Genomic DNA, 19,523 nt, shown 5'->3' on the forward strand with positions numbered 1-19,523 from the left:
CAATACTCTAATCTTCCTCCTGGAATTCTAGGAACACAGCCATAGAACACGCAGCTTAGATCCACGTCTGCACAATTAAAAGAATAACTAACTCGGTTGCTCATCAACCGGGAGCGCACTCCGATGATAAAGTTAGTAAACTAATATCTCAAGAAATTTCGACATATTAACGGTAACTCAAATTAACGCACATAAACCCATGTACCTCTCACACATGGGGGTGCTTGCCTTTATATAGAGGTGTTCTCCTCCTAGAAGTAGTGATCAAGTCAAACACTTGTTCCTTTCACTAGGATTTTTTTGACATGGATCATTTTCATACCTCGGCCAATCACACTCTGCCATGTGGCACTTCAGGCTGAGGTCATGCCATGTGGACATGTTAAAAATTATGTCCCCACAACTAGCTCCTAGATACTGTCACCTCAGGAACCATAACCACAACTAAGGGTACTAAAGACAGAGCTGCAATGACAACTATAACACACCTAGAAAACTATCATAATGATGTAGGATAGTAGTACACAATCCTCTCCTCTATAACAAACCTAGTTAGAATCCATAACTAATCTAGAGATAGTTTGTTTTGTATCTATGTATACATTGATCAAAGACTTGTATGTGTAGTTGAGTTCGTAATGAAATAATAGAAAATATCTTCTCTCTCTCTCTCTCTCTCTCTCTCTCTCTCTCTATTTTCTTCATGGTGTCAGAGTGAATTAAAGCAAGAGGAACATTGGAATTAGTATTAGTCAATACAAAAGGAAGTTTGTGACTCTTTGAGACACAACAATGACTGCAAAAAGAACAGTCTTCGTGAGAAATGGAAAAACCACAAGTTTTAGCTATATGATGAAAAATATCTGAAGAAGGATGCCCTAGTCTCTTATGCCAAGTAGGAGCTGGAGAACTAATACTAGTAAAAGCCTTTGAAAAGTGATCAAAATTAGAGGGAAGGAAACTGATTGAGACCATTTTGATGATGACCTCTACATAGAACTTGGTTGCTATGTTTGTCCTAAATAACAAATGATTTATCAACAAATGTAATGGTACAAACATTATCAGATGTGAGTTGATGAACAAATAGATGAAATTTGTGGAACATGCCACACATTATTAAGTTTGAATTTGAAGGAGGGAGTAGATAATGTTGTTGTTTCTTCTCCTAGTCCTATTTCTGTTTCTCCTAATCCTAGTCCTCTTGCTAATGATCATGCCCTGTCTCCTCTCCTACTTCTTCCTCTGTTCCTCTTTCTTCCTGTCCACCAGGTATTAGTCTAACTATTCCTATTTTACCTCCTCCTTTGCCTCTTAATTCTCATACAATGATATAACTACAGCTAAAGATGTTGCTCCTACCTCTTCTTTGTGTCTAGCAGCTTCTTTACTTACCAAGATGCAATTGCAATTTGAATTTTACTGTTTTGGTTCTACCTGTATTCCTTTTATTCATAATAAGTATGCTTCGATACATGTTAAAAAACATATAAGAAAAAACAGAAGTTTGTGTTTTTAAGATGCTATCAAAATGTGTCGTAGGGTCATCATTTGACCAGTGACCCGGTCAAGTCCATATTCTTGGGTAGGCCAGCAAAGCCCGAAAAGGGCTAGGCTTGGTACAATTGAAAAGCCCAGCCCACACTTCTCTTTAAAACCCATGTATTAAGGAGAGGGAAACTGGAGCTTTATAACCAGCACAGATGGGGCAACTCCAGGTGATGTGAGACACATTCCAACACACTCTCCTGGACCACAACATACAGTAGCTGGACAAACGGCACACCAATCACAGGCCCAACCAAGTTTTAATACCAATTGAAAAGTCCAGCCCACACTTTTCATTAAAACCCAAGTATTAAGGAGAGAGAAACTGGATCTTTATAACCAGCACAGATGGGGCAACTCCAGGCAATGTGAAACACATTCCTACAGGTACTAGGTGTAGGTCTAGGTGTTGTAGGCTGACTAGTTGGCCCTTGAGAGGTGATCAATCAGCCCACTGGCTCGACCTACAAGCAAATAATAGGAAAAATGTTCTAAAAAAAAAAAAAGGATTGTTAGGGTTAGATAGTCCACCCCACTAGCTCATCAGGGCTTGGGCCTAAATTTTTTGGCTCAAGCATGGCGTGGCCCACTAGAAAAAAAAACTACCGAGCTTAGCCATAGAAGAGATTGAGCATCAATTTCACGAATTGAGTCGGCCTTGCCTAAGTGTACACACAATGCAAATTGTCAAGTCATGACCTACCATCTTCAGAACTAATCAGTAAGTTTCCTCCTATGATGGATATACTGATTTGAATATATCAAGTGAGCATAGGACTAGGATAACTGTGCTCAAATGGAGTCGATGTTTAAAAAACTTATTGAATCTCTTCTTCTAATGCATCTACTAAAATATAAAATAAGTAGTACCCCTTTATCAATTTTTTGTTGGCTATTTGTATTAAGAACAATACCCTTTTTTTTTCATCGTATAATTTTGTAAAATTTCAAAATTATTTCCGTTTTTTTGAAACAAAAATGAGACACTAAACAAGTTTTTGTTTCCCGTTTTCAAAATGTTTGTGAAACATAAACAAAAGATTCAAACATAAACATTACCAAATAGGAGTTTAAGCGGTCAACCTTAAGAAAAACCGAGAAACAATGGGTGGGGATGTTGATCCTTGGCTTGTTACTAATCTTTGTTGAGAAGTGTTGATTTGATAAGTATTGAATATTAACCATTCGACCATAGATCCAACTATGAATACATAGTTCTCTGTATATTGGTTGTATTTTTTCTAATCATTGCACAACCACAATGATCGTGGATGTATGCCTAATTTTGGTTGAACCACCTTCAATCTTATGTTCTTGTGTGTACGTATGATTTATAATTCCTATTTTGTTCCTTTCTATTTTCACGTCTCACCCATCCTGATTAGGTATTCCACGTGGACAACAACTTGCCAAAGATCTTGATCTAACTAGTGGAAAACTTTGGACTAACCTGTGAGCTAGTGCATTAAAACTTCTTATAATGTTATGTCTATTGTGATGTTTCTATTTTTTGTCATGTTCTTTTTCTTTTTCTTTTGTGAAACTTTTTTTTTTTTCTTCTCCTTTTAAGATTTCACACAGGAAGATTAATGAGGAATGCAACTTCACAGTGAATTTTAATTTTCTCAAGTGGAATTTCATTGTTTTTGGTAGTACTTGTATATCCTTTGGCTAAAAATGTAAAACCAATTTGATAACATGTTTCAGGATGAAGATTGTCTTGCTATGGCTTCCCGCCATTGTTCTGAATCAAACAAAAATGGTGTTTTCAAAGGTGCTATCAGAGAAAATGTACCAATTAGAGATTGAGTGTTTGATTGTGCTAGAAATTGTTAGTTAAGTGTGCTTGTATGTAATATTACTGTTTGTGAGTGCTTGTATGTAATATATAACTACTGTTGTGAGGAAGTTGTTGGAGTATTATTCTATGTGTTGTTTACTGTCAAAATATAAAAATGGAGTGGAGTTTGTGACTCAAAATTTACGTAGTTTAAGCAGATTTAGGTGTTTGGTATGGCCAGCCACATCAACTAGGAGGAACAGAGCATTTGAGTCAACAATATATCCTTTATTTTTCATGTAGGTTGCATACATGATACATCATTTATTCACCATGCATTAATAGTTTTGAGTGGTAATATATAGACAGAAAAATTGTACAAATTTTTTGTATAGAGTGATGTGGCACATTGTGGTCTCTCGATTTAAAAACAGATTTTTCATGATTGTGACCTTGATTCACAAATGAGTAATGTTATACAAACAGATAAATTAGAGGTATAGTAGAAATATTTCTATGGCTTTGAAACTTGACATAAGTAAGGCCTATTAATAGAGTTGAATGGCCGTTTTTGGAGACTATTATGAGGAAGTTGGGATTTGAAACATTGTAGATCCGTTTGATTATGGAATTTGTCTCTATTGTATCTCATTCCTTGCTGATTAACAGGCACAAACATGGGTTCATTGTTCCATCTCAAGGGTTGAGACAAGTGGATTTGTTATCACCATTTCTCTCTTCTTTTTTCTTTTTTTTTTTTTCTTTCTTTTTTTTCCTATTTATTTTTTATACTTGTGATGAAGGTTTGTTGACTATGTTCAAGAAGGCAGAGACCAGGAAGGAGATTCCTGGGATTTGGGTGTGAGGAGGGAGCCCCTCTATAAGCCATCTTCAGGTCTACTTATTAATCTTCAGAAATCAATTATGGCAAAAGATTAGCTTGGTTTTGTCAATTCCTGTCAGTGCGTCTTTTGGTAAAAATTTGGGGTTGCCTTTGGATATGGATTGGTCAAAGACGGAGTTCTTTAAATTTGTCACAGATAGGGTTAAATAGAGGTGTGCAAATTGGAAAGATAAATTTTTACCTTTGGCAGGGAAGGAGGTGTTTCTATTGTGTACACTTTTTACCGACTTTTGCAATGTCGTGCTATAAGCTGTCTAATATCATTGTGAGCATACCTATCTCAATTACAAATGCAACGTATTGGACTTGGCACTCATCAACAAAAGGTGAGTATAATGTTGGTTCAGGTTATGAGGTTATGGTTGGAACTATAGAGGAAAACAGTTTGTTGAGATTATGGAAAGCAATTTGAGCAATCAAAGTTCTTGCGAAAATTCTGATATTTATGTAGAAATGTTCTCTTAAATATTCTACTAATTAAGACCGATTTTGCACAGGAAAATGGTTGCAGACAAAATGAATAATGCTATACAAGAAAATTATACAAAATTTCAGTTAATGAAATGCATTAATATCCTGTTACTAAAATTTCTACCACCTACAAAAAACCACAGAGCATTTGGTACAAAAGAAAAATAAAGTCAAAAGGGAGAATACCTTCAGGTTAAACTATTATTTATTTATTCTTTTTGTCAACATTCTATGTAGTTGGATCTATTAGTTTGTTAGTAAAGTTAGTGCACCACTTAAAAGAACTGCCATTGATCCATTAACTCGCCACCACCACCACCAATACAACTACTAATACATTAGTTTCAAAGTTGCAACCAAATATTAAAATTAAAAAAAAAAAAAAAAAAAAAAAAAAAGAAGAAGGAAAAAACATAGACATTTTGATTGAAAAAATTGTAATATCTATTACTAAAAGTACATGACACAGTATAAAATTTAGCAAAATAATAAAAATTGATATCGACCTTGAAAATAGTTGATTGACAACTTAGATTACATTGATCTTTAAAGCCACTAAACACATTAGAATGTGCTTTATATTCATTCAACAAGGATATACAAAGTGTAACAGCCATTCCAGATATCAATGAGGTTAATTGGACTACAGTACTTTTTATTGCTGAGTTGCTGCCATTGTTCATTTCTGCCAGCACTCTGGCAACTGCAATGTACACGAACCCGCCTGCGGTGAATCCTTGGAAACAAAAACAAAAACAAAAATAAAAACAACAAAAACATATTTGAATTATTACTAATGCATGCATATGATACCCTCAGCGCCAAAATGCGCTTGCTTGGATCATTTCTTGAAGATTCTTTTACCTCAATCAAAGATGATTGTCCTGGATCTTGGCCCATGACTAAAGCATGTGTGACAATAACAGTAAAACATGATTTTTAATTCTTCAATTGTTTTGGGATTGAAAAATAAATAAAAAAAACAGGATTCAACATGCCATGCTGAGACGATACTAGCCAATGCTTTTCCTGCTAGTGCCACCAGTGCTGAGAAGAAATTGAAAAAGAGAGCTTTCGAGACACTGAAACCGGATCTTACCAAGATTCCAAAATCACCTATCTGCACAAGCAGGTTTAACAAAAAGATATAGCACCGAAAGGGAAGTTTAATCACATTTATAATTAAAAAATGAAAAGTTTTTAAGAATGAGATATAAGATTTAGTGTTGCCTAAAGTATGATTATATTCTAATGTGGTGTTGATAACGACAAAAAATAACTACGCCAACATGGCAAATCCTTGATGACAAACAACAAAAATATGTTAAACAAAATTTAGATCAAATATTTCCTTTGAGATAAATTATGTTAACATGTGGACTAATAATATGAAGTGTCTAATATCATGCTAATCACACTATGAATGTCCTGGGTAAAGATCACGAACTGCACACATGTACCAAGTCCAACTTTGTGAGTTACACTTGGGTGCCTCTAAATGCACCCCAAATTTGTTGTTGGACATCTCATTTCTTTCAAATTTTGTTCTTTTTCTTTGAGCACCCTAGTTAACACCAACTTTACCCCCATCCATCCCAACCGCTCCACCTTCGGCGCCGCCACCACCGTCGCACCATCATCTCTGGCAACATCTCCCCATCCCTCCCCACAGTGCGCAGCGGCCTCCCCTTCCCTCCCTGCAACCCGACGCTAGCTCCCTTCTTTACCCGTCAAACCATACCCCTGAACCTCACCTCCCCAATCATGATCTTCCCCACCTCCCCTCTCAATTTTAGTGGTATACGTCTGAAATTGAATCTTGCTTGTGTGTGTTTTTCTTATTATGTATAGCATTTTATCATGCGGCTATTTGCTTAAGTGATACATCTCTATGAATGCCCATGAATGGAGGTTGTGTCGTTCAATTTGAAATAATATCAATTTTCATATTTGTGAATTCAATTTCTTGTGAGTTGTGCATTATTCAAAACTCTTCCAAAAATACATGAAATCAAATTTTTCTAAAATGAATGACATAGTCTATACTTGATTGCTTCATATAGTAATTTTTAGCATTATTAATAATTGGAATATGAACATATAAAGTCAATAAAACTCATATCATGGTTTAGTAGAGGCCAATCTTTTGATCGGGGTGAGAGGGGGTGCTTAATTAATGACCTTCCCCCTTCATACCTAAGGTTCCGAACCGAGGCATCTTTGGTTATGACGAACAGTGGACTTGGCACAAGTCATGGGTTTCCTAGTTTTCCCAAAAGATTAGGTGGCAATTCTGAAATTTGGTGATGTAATCCATTTCTGGCAAAGGTTTTACAATAAGATGGATTTTTTTATAAAAGTTGTTGGATTTGGAATGTTATCTATGTTTCACATTGCACTCGTGAGACTAGATCAAAAAGATCAAGGGTCCAAACTGTTTAGCGCGCTCAAGTATCCGCCGGACATGCAACAGTTTCTGGTAACTCTGCTGGGAACACTAAGAAACCTTGACTCAAACTCCATGATATGAGTTTTATTTTTAATTATATATTCATTGCATTCCATGCATTGGTGCACTTAAGTCCCTATGTTTGCTATCTGATATCCTAGATGGCTTGCTGGACATGGGCTTTGTCATGGTGGGAACCCCACACCTTGGATCTGGATCACCAACATACTGCTTGATCCTCTCTTCACTTATAGGTGTCGGGAAGGGTGGGTATATCCGTGTTTTACTGAGGTACCCTTTTTTTACCAGACTAACCCAGTACATATAGTAAGCTATAGCAACTTCTAACTTAGGACATGATGCTCTCCCATTTTTAGGATGTGATGATACCGCTTGTTTGAATAGTGAAACCCTAGATCATTTCAAAGCTTGGATAGGGTAACCTTACCCCCCATAGGGGTGTTTGTTCTCTGCTATATGCTATGTATGGGATCTAGACAGGGGTTCTCAAAATCAGATCAGTGGTTCAGGCATATCAGTTTGTGGGAGTTGAGTTCAATTTTTCAGCATGGCATACAATGATTTAGCAGTAATCAGTTGAGCTAGAATGTTCCTGAAATTCTAATTGGGGGTCTCGTGTTTGTTTTTGCTAGGTAGTTGTAGCACTATAGCTTCAGAACGGTCCAATATCCCCCAAGTTCTATGGACTCGCGCTAGTAGACTGTGTAAAATCGCAGATTTGGTTCACGGGTAGGTGGTGTTAGTTTCTCTGTCGCCAATTGTAAGAAGGGTTAGATGATCACAGTTCAGAGCACCCCTCAGTCATCTCCCAGATCATCCCCACTCAATTTGCCAGAATTTGTGATGGCCCAACCTCCAATAGATATAGCATACATGCTTTCGTCTCTTCAACGGAGTATGGACGCTATTAACAACACAGTTGCCACCCATGGTGAAGCTCTCGCCGGATTGCAATGGCCATCTGGGGCATCTACTACTCACCCACCTCCAGTTGCTCATCCAATTCCAAATCCACCTCCACCAATGGAGGAACTTCAAGACCCTAACTTGCAAGAAGATCTCAAGTTCCTGCATAGCCAGCAGAAGGACTTTTCCCCTTGGACATCAATGAATTTGATCCGGCTATGCTAAAGATAGCCAAATTGGAGAAAATGTTCAAGAAGTCACAAGGGATCAATTCCATTCCAGACATTGAGGATGGGCACACGGAGACGGCCGTAAGATTGCCAGAGCAATTCAAGATGCTGCACATAGGTAGATTTGGTGGGGCCGACGACCTTATGGTTCACATTCGTCTCTTCTCGGACATCCTGAAACCCAAGAGTTCTCTATGTTGGGAGAACTTTGTCGGGTGTAGTTGCCATCTGGTATGCCAAGCTGAAGGATTCAGTGAAACAAAGTTGGGAGGAGTTAGCTGAGGCTTTCATTACTCAGTACTCCTACAACACCCAGGTTGAAGTAACCACTCGGGAGTTGGAGAAAACCTGCCAAGAGCCGAATGAGAGCTTTGTGGCATTCATTACAAGATGAAGGGCGAAAATAGCCATGATGACAAACCGACCCCTGGAGAAAGATCAAGTCTGTATGGTTGTTAGAAATCTACATGGAAGATCATTGCTGAATATGATAGTTCTCCTCTCTTCAACTTCAAAGACCTCCATGAGATTAGGGTTCAAATTGAAGATGTTAGGGGTGTGCACAGGTTGGTTCGGCCCGGGTTCATCCTTAATCCGGCAACTGAACCGACCCCATCGGTTTTGAAACTCATTCATCCGTCTTTGACCGAACTACAGTTCGAAATCGACCGACTCAAACCATTCGATTTTTTGGTCGGCTAGGTCGGTTTCGAAAATGTTGAAATTTCAAAAAAAAATTCTCAAACTCATACATGTATTATATATACTGATTTTCAGAGGAAAAAAATTTAGAAAAACTTGAGGATAGAACAGAGTGGCCACCATGCCACCAACTCATCACCGCCACTCATCACCACCGCCACTTATGGCAATTGGTATCGTAGATCTACATCACCCTTCATAGTAATAACTCCTTGATTGTCCAGCACATTAAACAGAGGAAGGTCGAAGAAAGGAGAAAAAAGGAGTTTTGTTGCATTAATTTGATCTATGAAAGAAGAGGTAGGGCTTACCGTGTGTGATAGACATGAGAAAGATAATGAGAGCAGAGAGGGATGGTTATGGAGAGAGATGCAGAACAAATAGAGCTAGAGAGAAAAAAAAATAGAGAATATGTAGAGAAGAGAGATGTATTAGACTTTTTTTTAATACTTCGAAAAATGTATTCACAGTAAAGAGAGAGAGAGAGAGAGATGTCTAGATATTTTTTTATACTTCGAAAATTGTATGGACAGTAGAGAGGGAGAGTAAGTGGGAAAAATTGTAGAGACTTTTGGAAAATTGTGAGACCATTTCTCTTCTTTTCTTGATAAGTGAGATTGCTTTGATAAGGCTCCAGAATTGATTTGATAAGGCTCAGAATTGGGAAGGTGAGTGTAGTTGGAAAGATAAGTATTAACTCTCAAAGTTCACTATAACGCCACACGTGGCTATCATATTTAAATTTGAATATAATTGGTCGGGCCAGTTTCGAAGGATTCAACATATTTAGACCCGTCATCCGAACTGAAAATCGAAAAACTGACTCTTCAAAATCTGCAGCCTACCGTGGACATTTTCAAAACCGCCCGTATCTCTCTCAGGTGGGTCGGGTCAGTCAGGTGGGTCGGGTTACGCGGATCTGTGCACACCCCTAGAAGATGCTATAAAACAAGGAATCATTGTGGAAGGAAATGAGACCGTGAGAAAGATGTTTACTCGCAGTTCCAATGCTACTCCCAGTAGTAGCATAGTTGCCAATTCCATACCCTCAGAAATCAACATAGTCATCAGCACCACTGCCAAAACAGCTGATCCCTTAGCCAATGCTAGCCCACAAACAGTCAACTCAACCCAACCTCCAAATAAAATCCTTCATCCTCTCCATATGTCCCCAAGCCATGCCACAAAAATCTTAGTAGAAAAGGGGCACCTCAAGCTCCTTGACCCCCAACCTCTTCCTAATCCTCTCCTAGCCAGACAGGACCCTACCAAATACTACGCCTTTCACCAACAGCACAGTCATGACATCGATTGTTGCTTTCGCCTAAGTCATGAAATTCAAGACCTCATTGACAACAAAGCCATAGCTCCACCTTGACCACAAAAGCCCAATGTCACCACCAATCCATTGCCACCCCATGATCGTGCACCACCACCTCCCAACCTCAACCTTATCCATACATTGCCATTTACCTACATACCCAGTGTATATATCACACCTTCTCATCTACCCAAGCCTGTAGTGTTCATCCCGGAAAGCACTAACTTGTGCATGATGAATGCACTTGAAACCCAACCAAAACCCTAAACCCTGTGGTGGCAGTTAGAAAAGATGATCTGGAGCCAAATCTGGATATTTTGGATGATATTCTCTTAGGCATGGATTTTCCTTTTTATGGCTTTTTATTTGCCATGGATTGATCAACTGGCAAAGAAGAGGTTTCCCAGGTTTGAGGTATTTTTCGACCATCAACTTTTTTATAGTGATGAAGAGTGGGTAGATCGTAATATTGATCTTAGCCGAGGCAGAGATGGCAACTTGGAGGACAGCACGAAAGAAGTTCTGGGTCTGACACAAGCTGACTTTGTGACAGATTTTGAGACTAGTGGTGGACCAGTGAACTTGGGAGCTAATGTGACCATTTTTGTGATCGAGGAATAATCACCTGTTGATTGCATGAATTTCATTCTAGACGTCGTGGATGGCCCGTACTTCAACTAGCAATTTGAGAATGGTTTCATTTTAAGTTCTAAGTCGGATGTTAAGTCCGAGTCTAAGTCCATTGAGTCCATGGAGTAGGAATGAGGCTCGAGTCAGTCTAGCGAGTCGAAGTCTGGTGATTTCAGGGGTGATAACCTGGACACCACTATCCTGTCTGGGTCTACCTTTTCATTTTCTTTGGAGTCTGTTGTAACCATTGAGCCAGAAGTTTTGAATGAAGATGCAGTAGTTTCTGCTTAATTCTCTATGCCTTTAATTCATTGCATTGACCAAAATTTGCACAATTTTAATGAAGACGAAGAGGAAGAAATTCTTCGAGTTTTGAAAAATTTAATTGACCGAGAGGAAGAAAGGCGTGCTAAGCCCTTAATGGATGAAATTGTTTCAGTTAATGTGGGTACTGAGAAGAATCCTCGCTTGGTTCAGATTGATTCCATATTGTCTTTAGAGGAGTGTGAGCAATTAGTTGCTTTATTAAAAGATTTCAAAAATATTTTTTTTACGTGGTCCTACGAAAACATACCTGGAATTGATCCTAAGATTGTACACCATATGATCCCTCTCGACCATGAGCCTAACCTATTAGCTTTCAAACTTTGATTCAGAGTGTCCAATAATCAACTAGAGTATGAGGCTTGCATAGCCGGATTGGAAGTGACCTTAGAACTAAGGGCAATAAGGTTGAATGTGATTGGAGATTTAAACTTGGTCGTTTCTCCAGCTAATGGAGACTGGAAAGCAAGGAAGCAATGATGAAAGTGTACCACCAGACTTTGGAGACTCTGATCCCGAGGTTCGAGAAATTGACATTCACCTACCTAGTCAAAGAGAATAACCGGTTCGCCGATGCTTTGGCAACCCTGACTTTAATGGTGGATATACCGATCGGGGTCAGGATGCGTCCAATCCTCATAAAGTAGAGGTATGCGCCTGCGTACGAAATGATAGCCGCAACAGAAGATGTTTAAGATGAAAACCCCTAGGTATCATGACATTTGGAACCTTTTGTTGGAAAGTGACCTATGCCCATAGGGGGTAAATGCTAAGGACAAGGTATTAGCGCAAGATTGCCAGGGCATTCAACAAGAAGTCAAATCCCGGAATTTGAGAGAAGAAGACTTAGCGCTAAAGGACACTCGAGCTCTTATCTACAACCCTAGGGGCAAATTCAGATCCCTACATCATCAAATCTATCTGGTCAGGCAAAACAGTCATTCTCATAGATTTCGATGGCTTGGAATTCTTACAACTAATCAATATGGACAAGCTGGAAAAATACTATCCTTGAGAAGCTTATTGGGCTAAAAACCCAAAAAGGCAACCCAAGAAAAAGCTAGTGCAACCAAGAAAAAAAAGAAAAAAAATTTAAAAAGGAAAATGAAAGAAAAGAAAGCTCGCAACGTCGAAAACCTAAAAAGATGGTTTTGGCAAAAGTTAGAGCACAAAATGAGTGTTAATATCCGAGTAAGCCTTACCCGTGAACTACGTAAGGCCTGATTCCTATTTTTGGGATACGTAGGCAATTTCATTCAAAAGTTCGGCCCCCAACCATTTTCAACTTGCTTGTCTCATTCATGATTGATTGGTGTATCTTTATTTGATTCGGCTGTCCTATAAATGTTTGATTGGTTTATCTTCATTTGGTTCGGTTGTCTTATTCTTCTTCATGATAAATTCAATTGCAAGACAGATCAAGTGTTAATTCAGTGTATCCTACTTAGGTTATTTGATTTGAGGTTGTGCATCTCAAGGGTTGATTTCATGTTGGTCGGGTAGTGACCATTTGCGAAAACAAGTTTTGATGATTTTTAATAAAGTTGACTGATTTTCTCGAAAATTATTCCATTTTTGCAAAGCTCAAACCATTCATTAAATCCAAAAAGGGAAAATTTTCAATACTCATAGCTTGGCTTACGTGATTCCAAAACAGAGAGTCAAACAAGCATACTAATCTAACTCTCATGTTGATTAAAACCTCTTTACCAGAAAACCAAGAGAAAAAGTTAAAGTGATGAACTAGGGACACATTTGAGTCAGGTCTCCTGTCTTTTTCCCGCACTCTCGGAAGTCTTTGTTACCAAGGTTACATTTTACCTTGGTCATACAATTTTTCAGTCATCCGTACAATTCTTTAGCCGACCGGTTGATATATAGTTGCCTCCAGGTGTGTTGCCTAATCTTTCAACCGGCCGGCCAATTGTTCATCCAACCGTACAAAATTTCATTTGGCTTGCTAAAATGTGATCTCTCAAGAGCAAAAAACTGCAGAATTTGTGTAGGCTCAACAGTGAGTCTTGTTTTTAGTTGTTTTCATTCTAGCAAATGTAAATAGGTGTGTTTATGTTACTTTTGCTTTGTTTTCCTTTCATTGAGTCATTTTTTGAGTTTTGGTCAGTTGTAGGCTCAATGTCCAATTCAGAACTCATTCAAAATCAATCATTCTCAGTTTCAAATTCAGAAACAAAGTGTTTTCATGCTCAAGCGCTGTGCTATTCACGCCATGATGTGCAAAACAAAACACATTTTATTGAAACTTCAGGGAAAAAACCTCGATAAAAGCATTACAGAAGAAAAAAGATATTTTCACAAAAAAAAAAAAAAAGAAAAAAAATTCCATCTAAAGCTATAAATTGGTGCTCAATTCCTAAGCAGAAACAAAAACAAAAAAATTAAAAGAAAAAAAGAAAAGAAAAGAAGATGTTCATTCAGGGGGAGGCCCTAGAAGACCTTGCTTCGGCATTTACAGGGTTTCCGAAGGAAATCATCCCCTATTGGCTATCGAATGAGGAACACTAGGGGCTATTGATCTGGCCATATTCGTTGCTCACCGCTTCAATTCTTTGTTCTGCTTCTTCAGCTGACTAATCTTGCATCGAGCGTCTTAGTACATATGCTGGTAAAGGGAGAGTTGTGCACTTAGCTGCTACAGCTCATTCGTTCTACTCTACAACCGGTGCGACAAATTGGATATCGTAGTCACGATCTCCACACACCATTTCAGTGTGTGGGAGTTGGCATCAATGTCGGATTTTGTTGCCAACAATTGCTCGACTGACATTGTAGGGAAGTTGAAAATAGTGACAAGGGTACTCTAAGTAGGCTTTGGTATCTCCACTGGAGTGTCATTAAGGTCAGGGAAAAGGGTGAGAGCATAGGCGGAGGCCATGTCAAAGAAAAGCTTGAGCTGCCACAGATTGATTTTGCAGACTTTTTGCTATGTGTCTCTCCCAGGCCTCGGTTAAGAAGAAGACGAAGGAGAGGAAGAAAAAAAAGGAAATGGGTCAAGACAAATGACAAAAGAATCGAGGCCAGCTGTGTCACTTAGGCGTCAGGTTATTGAAATCGCGGGAGCCAGACAGAGTGCTCGATAGAAGAAGAAGAGGAAGAAGAGAGAAAAAGAGAGGCGCTTGATACCTCAGTGGCGGAACAAAGGAGAAGGGAAAAAAAATAGAAAAATAAAAAGGGAAGAGAAGAAAAGAAAAGAAAAGGAAAGGAAAGGAAAAACGAAAAAAGAAAAAAGAAAACAGAAAAAAGAAAAAGGAAAAATAAAAATAAATTGTTGTGTTTATTTGTGTTTAGGTTCTAACCCACTTCAACTGCAATCTCATGAACTCAATAACACAAGTTTGGGAACCGAGTATTTTTCCCCCATGTGGTGTTTTCCAGAACACCGCTTCTTGAGATATTTTCTATAAAAAAAATTGCTTCCTGGGAATGAAATGAACCCATGCATTCAATTCCAATTTTTTTTTCAATATTTGGTGTTCGAAAGAACATCACCCTATTTAGAAAAAAATAAAAATAAATAAATTTGCCCTGGCTCCATTTACAAACCGCTTTTGTGCATCCATCACACCGCTATTGTGCATCCATTACACCGCTTTTGTGCGTTTATCACACTGCATGTTGCATCTATCACATCACACCCTTTATGTTATTGCATTCACCATCACATTTGCACCATTTGTTACATCAGTCATGCATGGTTACAACTATCATACTGTCGCATCACTTGGCTACAATCTATTCACATCACTTGGTTACAATTGTTCAATCATTTGGTTACAACCTTTTCTCCTTCACTCGATTGACGCCAGCCTCTTATTTCGTATTGAGGTACGGTCTAGGTTTTGCTTATTGGTTAAAACCCTTTCCTCTTTTATCCTGTTAAAACCAGCCCCCCTATTTCGTATCAAGGCAAAGTCTAGGTTTTGCTTCTTGGTCAAAAACCCTTTCCTCTTTTGCCCGGTTGAAACCAGCCCCCTATTTTGTATCGAGGTACAGTCTAGATTTTGCTGCTTGGTCAAAACCCTTTCCTCTTTTGCCCGGTTGAAACAAGCCCCCTATTTCGTATCGAGGATACGGTCTAGGTTCTACTTGTTGGTCAAAACCCTTTCCTCATTTCCCCAATTGAAACCAGTCCCTCATTTCGTATCGAGGTACAGTTTAGGTTTTGCTTGTTGGTCAAAATCCTTTCCTTCTTTACCTGGTTGAAACCAGCCCCTATTTCGTATCAAGGTACGGTCTAAGTTTTGCTTGTTGCTCAAAACCCTTTCCTCTTTTGCCAGGTTGAAACCAGCCGACACCTCATTTATTTGACTAACACTATTATTGACTTAGCATTTGCAATTAGTGTTGTGAGTCAATTCATGCATGCACCTCGTACAGAGCACCTTGACGCAGTTTATCACATTTTAAGGTATTTGAAGACTTCTCATGGTTTGGAATTTGTTCTTCATAGCTGGTCTTTAATCTGGGCTCTCCTGTTTTACCGATCTGACTATGCAGGATCTAGGACTGATCGGTGTTTCACTTCTGGCTTTTGTACTTTCTATGATGATCATCTTATATCATGGAAAAGTAAGAAGCAGGCAGTTATTTCTAGGTCTTCTACAGAGGATGAGTATCGGGCCATAGCACATGGGATATGTGAGATTCTTTGGTTTCCGTTTATTTTGGCAGAGTTGGGTTTTGAGGATACAGTTCCTTCCTCTTTGTGATAACAAATCTGCCATTATGTTATCCTCTGATTATGTGCTTCATGAGCGTACTAAACCTATCAAGGTTGACATATATTTCATTAGAGAAAAGGTTCAGATTGGCATTATGCATCCATCCTTTGTCTCTTCTTCTCAACAGTTAGTAGACATGTTTACAAAGTTTGTGGGACCAATGTTGCTCCAGTCTTTCATTGACCAGCTGCGTTTGTTGAATATTTTTACACCAGCTTGAGAGGGAGTGTTGAATATAGAAATTAGAATATTATATTGAATATAGGAATTAGAATATTTTTATTTTGATTGTAGGAATCTCTCCTTATTTATATTGTTTCCTAAATTGTATCATGAATATATTATATATACATGGCCTCAACCTCATTCAAAGTTAAGCCAAATCATTATTTTCATCCCTTTGACTATTGCACACAAAATTCACCTACAGTTTGACCAAGTGAAACCAACATTTGACAATCAAGGATCAACCGATTCATACTCTCAAATAAATGCAACAAAGTCCCTCATGCTCCTCGTGACTTCATCCCCCTTTGGCATTTGAGAAACTACTTTGATTACATTAAAGTAGCTACCAACACATTTGAATATCAAAACCCAAACAAACTAGACAACTCCCAAAATGATCCCCTAAGCTTTGGGCTATTGAATCCATAGACTCCCGTAAGCCACCACTTACTATTATCAATATTCCTAAATCCTAAACCGACCAGACACTCCTCACTAATCACTCTCTCATCCCAAATCATCAAGACCTCTCCCCAAATGCTCTTAATCAACTTGCCATCGAATTTTTCTATTTCTGTTTCTTGAAGAATTATAATGTCTACATTATTCCTAATCAAAATCTCCTTTACCACACTTCTCCTTTTCTTTGATTGTTGTCCACACTCACATTCCAACTTATAATCTTCATTTTAGAACCACTTCTACCTGTAATCTGATTTGCTGGACCATCATATTAATTCTAGAAACCAAATTCCTCAATTCCTAATCCCATCTTCCTACAATTACCCTCAACTCTCATATTTCTCCCCCCTTCTGATATATACCCCCTTTTGATCCATCGTCTCACCAACTTCACTTAATCAACCATTTCACATTTTCATTAAGACTCCTACCCTTGGAAGACTTGACCCCCTCTCTTCCATGATCAGACGATTTACCTTTTGAAGCATTAAATTGGCGACATACTGCCATATTGTCAAACTCTGAAAAACAAGAAGTAATGGCCTTAAAATTCTCACCAGGCAACTCCAAGTAAATTATCTCTCTCAAAAATTTATACTAGGCAAGGGTTTAAAACAAGAGCACCACTCCTAAAAGGGGGAAAACATGGTACCTTCATCAATGAAATCAATCTTAGCCCAATAGAAACCATATATTTCCAAATTTTCTTCTGATATAAAAATAACCAAAGCTTTTTAGTGGTAATGATAGATAAAAGTCCAAGAATCAGAAGTACATATAAAACATTTAAATAAAATAAAAAATAAAAAACTAAGCATCATTGAAGTAACCAAAGAATGACATGAGACCTGTTGCATACCAAAAGCATGTGGCAATTGGTGAAGAAAAGCATCGCCTAACATAGCTCCTACCTGCAAATAGCAATAATTCATAGAAGGTAAGTATGTGGGTTTGTATCCAAGCATCAGACCTTCATAAATTTAAATCTTAGTCTTGGGATACATATCCAAAATTGTTATGGGTTTGGGAATGCGTCATATACACATATATTGCATATTATATAATACTCTCAGATGAAATATTGTAAATTATACAGAAATATACTTGAAATTGAATAGGATTTAGGAAAAATATGAAATTTCTATATTTAATTCAAGTAAGAGGCTAAAAATAGTATTTTACTAGTAAATGTGAGTTTCTTCTTCTCATAAATTGTAACAAATTAAAGGATCCGAGTGTCTAAATTGGGAATAAGTGTCGGATACATATCCCACACTCTTACCCATGTCATATTCGGTGGACACGGGTATTGTGGGGAAAATAGAAGAGTCTTTATAACATAGGTCTCATAATGAAGAAACTGAAGAAACAAAACCCTACAAAGGTACCATTTCATCCAAAGAAAGACAATGCAATCATTAGTCCTCCATTTGCTCAACAAACAACTAGTAACTAAATAAAAATTACATCAATTCGAAAAGTAAAGGACTTCAACAAGTCAAAGATATCTGAATTGCCATTGCATTGCCCCCCTGTCGCCAACAGAACTTTCTTGATGACTGAAATGCATCAATCCCAAGAGCAATTAAAATCAGCTCACGCATTCAATAATTCTACAGAAATCAGCCTTCCAAGAAAGTTCAGATTTCTTTTTTTCTTTTCTTTTTTTTTTTAAATTTGTTTATTGAAGGGAGGATAATTCAAGAACTTGACAGCTATAACGTTAAATACAGATGAAGATTCTGAGATAGATTACAAGAGCCAATTAATGTGCCAATAGAACAAATATAAATAATATAAAGGCCAAAAACAAAGGGAAAAAAAAAATCACATCTACAGAAACTAACTCATCTTGCAACCCCAACTCCATTGGAATACCAACATCTGAACTAATAAATAATGCATTATAATCCCCACAAGGTTACTTAAAACAAAATATAAAGATGTAAATCATAAGGATATTGATGTTCTTACTTGATGCAACTATTGTGCTATATCCATTGGAGTGCTATTCATATTACTTTCATCAAATCACTAGAGGAGATTCTTCTCTGGTTAATAGGTAGGTATTTTCCTTGCACGGTTCATATTCTAGATAGGGGTTTTCCTTGCAGTCAGGACAACCATCCACCTTGCATCTTTATCCAAGTATCAACCAATTCTAATGTATAAATATGTGCCAATTTAAGCAGGGTCCACTTTAGAAACAGTTAATAATTCAAGTAAAAGCAGTGCCTCAAAACCGTCATCTCAAGTACATGGCGACACCTATATATATATTGCATCTGTAACATATACACCATATTGCACAAATCCAAAAACATAGCTTGTGAAAACATTAAATATAAATAGAAACTGCTTTTCCAGTGAAAGTAAAATCCTATGATTCTCCCAATAAAATAAACAAAATAATAATAATAACAGAAATAGGATTCTGTGATAACAAAAAATTTTAAATAGATGAAATTGAAAGCTAACAATTGAACTGTGGAAGTCATCCAACCTTTTTTGGATTAGCTATGGACAAATTTTATTGCAACATTGAATACAAAATATCCAAAGCTTACATAGTAGTACAACTAATTGAAGCATTAGCACATGCAGTAATCCAAGTAGTTGTCACAAATTAGAAAGTAACCATCATCATAATTATTGAAGTGACAAAAAAATCAAGCAATTCATATAGAAAATAAATAAAAAAATAATAATAATAATAATCCATGTATTCAACAGATGTAACAGCCAAAAGCATAGAAGAAAATAATAATTCAAATCCATAAACTCAAAGAACATAAAATAAAAAGGAAG

At 37.5% G+C, this 19,523-nt stretch overlaps 1 long non-coding RNA gene across 1 annotated transcript; it reads right to left on the reverse strand.

Moving 5' to 3' along the window:
* Positions 1–5,157: 5,157 nt before the first annotated feature.
* On the reverse strand, positions 5,158–18,496 carry LOC145801894 (uncharacterized). The gene is made up of 3 exons (XR_014343697.1): positions 17,575–18,496; positions 5,568–5,823; positions 5,158–5,439 (listed from the first exon to the last, which is right to left on the reverse strand). It is a non-coding gene; the product is annotated as an uncharacterized LOC145801894 (long non-coding RNA).
* Positions 18,497–19,523: the final 1,027 nt, after the last annotated feature.

Source organism: Camellia sinensis, chromosome 11 (assembly GCF_055761805.1).
Source record: "Camellia sinensis isolate YWXY chromosome 11, ASM5576180v1, whole genome shotgun sequence".
Lineage (NCBI taxonomy): Eukaryota > Viridiplantae > Streptophyta > Magnoliopsida > Ericales > Theaceae > Camellia > Camellia sinensis.